We start from the raw sequence: 2,500 nt of genomic DNA on the forward strand, positions 1-2,500 counted from the left end.
CACTTCAAACGATGATAAGAAGGTATATAAAGCATTATGTTACCAACGCAGCAAACAGACTATAACGCAGTAAGTAATTTGGCTTCGTAGTGCTTACTTAACTAAGTAATTAATTTTTTATAAACATATAGTGTATACACACACATATGTATATATGTATATATATATATATATATATATATATATATATATATATATATATATATATATATTTGGCTTCGTGATACTTAACTAAGTAATTTTTTTTATAAATATACAGTATATATATATTTATATATATATATATATATAATATACATTGTATTATATATATATATATATATATATATATATATATATACACATATATACATATATATATTATATATATGATAATTTTGCACATTTAGACGTGTTTTTTCATATTTATATAAGCCATATATTCTACTCCTCCTAATATCTGGATTCTTTGTATAACATATAGCATCAAGTATAACCCTTCTTATTTTCTTCATTTATCTATGGAGTGAGGTTGCTTGTCCTATGCCTTGCCCAAAGGGTGTCCGATGTGCAAATGCACCGACAGTTTTGTCTTTTCCTTGCTGATCACCCCATCCAAATACTGACCAGAATCACCGTTTTATCGTCTTACTTTATTACTATTTTCCCTATCTATGACGAAGTCTACAAGGTTTATTCTCTTCCCACTAACTTCTCTTCCCATCTAAGATTCTCTTCTAAACCATCTTTTGTCTTAAGACCTCCTTTGTGGTCCTTCTTGTTCTTACTTAATCTTATCAAAAGCTATTGAATGGTTGACCAATATTGTACCCTACCTTGATCCGTGATATCCGTTGAACATTATCAAATCTATTTTTCCTCATGTTATCCCTACATTAAGGGGTCGGTTGCCTGATGTGCCCTCTGAAATGCCTTCTATCAAAGGCATCCTCTTCCATCTTGTCTCCATATCATCCTTCACCTCATCTCGCCATATAATTCTCTGCCGTCCCTCTTGATCTTCTCACCCTAACAAGTTCCTCCCTAGCCCTCCTCACTCCCTTCCCACCATCCATTCTCAACACATGCCCACACCATCTCAATCATGACACTCAACAAATGATTTTCCCTAAATAAGTAGGCTATGATATGGTTTGGTTGTTAAAAAACAATGTTGGTGCTTATGCAGATGATACTACTCTCATTGCGTTAATCCCTGATGAATAGCAGAACAATGAGCCCTAAAGCTTTTCCTTTTCGTCATGGGATTGGCCATACAAGGTGACCCCAAACCATTATTCAATGTAACTACTTGACTTATCTGATTCCTATCTCATTCCCTCTACTCTAAGAACTTTGATGACATAAAATCAATCAATAAATCCCCTGGACGACTCAATACCCTCAAAGAAAGTTCCATTCTTTTATCCCTAATCAAAACCATTAGTCTTTCTGGTACATAGTCTTAAGTACATTGTGTGGATTAAAGCCTTATCTAAGAATTCAACAAATACCGGATCATAAATCAATCAAAATCTAATTTACAAAGGTGACATAGTTGACAAGGGTCCCCACTTTAGGCCTAATTGAGATGTGTTTTCCCCAGTTTCTGCAAGTTTTTCGAGACTCAGTCCTAAACGCATGGCATAACAGATCTCATTACTAGACAAGGCCGTCCTACCACTGTTCGAAACAATCGACTTTTTATTTTTTTTCTAAATCTAAACTTCTATTCCTACAAACGCTACCTGAAAAGCCTTTATAAAACGCGAGATCATGAAGGAATGTGAGTTCACTATTTACTGTTTTATAGAAGTTAACCTTTTACGTGTCTTTTCCAGATAAAAGTTAACCTTTTACGTGTCTTTTCCAGATGAAAGTTAACCTTTTACGTGTCTTTTCCAGATGAAAGTTAACCTTTTACGTGTCTTTTCCAGATGAAAGTTAACCTTTTACGTGTCTTTTCCAGATGAAAGTTAACCTTTTACGTGTCTTTTCCAGATGAAGACTATTACCTTATTCCTGTTGGGCGTGGCTTTGGCAACGTGCAGTCCAAACTGCTAACGAAAGATGGGCTGAATTTAAGGTAAACTTACTGTCACAGATCTACCACTGAATAGGTCGAAGGGAGAGATATGTATTCAATACGATTACGACAATAATGTGTCACTAAATTCAGGAATATTTATAATTCTTGAGTTACTTGATATGGAATTGGCAGAGCCAATTTTGCAGTAAAACGTTGTTGCCAGTCAAAAATATGACATTGATTGTACTAATTTATAACGGCGAAATAGTTATTGGGGCAATAAAATTAGTGCATCATTTCAGAGCACAAATGCAGAAAATATACCCATATGTAGTAAATGTGTCGCTCTTTTACAATTTCTTCCCTTGTTAACTATCTTTTGAGAATCAATATCATATCAAATTCATTTTCATAGAAAAATTATAAGACTTCGAATCAATTTGATATCTAGTGATATTCCTGCATTCCGTATACATAAAAAAATACTGTATG

The 2,500-nt window shown here is 33.7% G+C and overlaps 1 pseudogene; it reads left to right on the forward strand.

The window, feature by feature from the left end:
* Nucleotides 1–1,965: 1,965 nt before the first annotated feature.
* The window catches only part of LOC137615431 (digestive cysteine proteinase 2-like), a 7,213-nt pseudogene continuing 6,678 nt past the window's right edge, over nt 1,966–2,500 (forward strand).

The sequence above is a fragment of the Palaemon carinicauda genome, chromosome 21 (assembly GCF_036898095.1).
Source record: "Palaemon carinicauda isolate YSFRI2023 chromosome 21, ASM3689809v2, whole genome shotgun sequence".
NCBI lineage: Eukaryota > Metazoa > Arthropoda > Malacostraca > Decapoda > Palaemonidae > Palaemon > Palaemon carinicauda.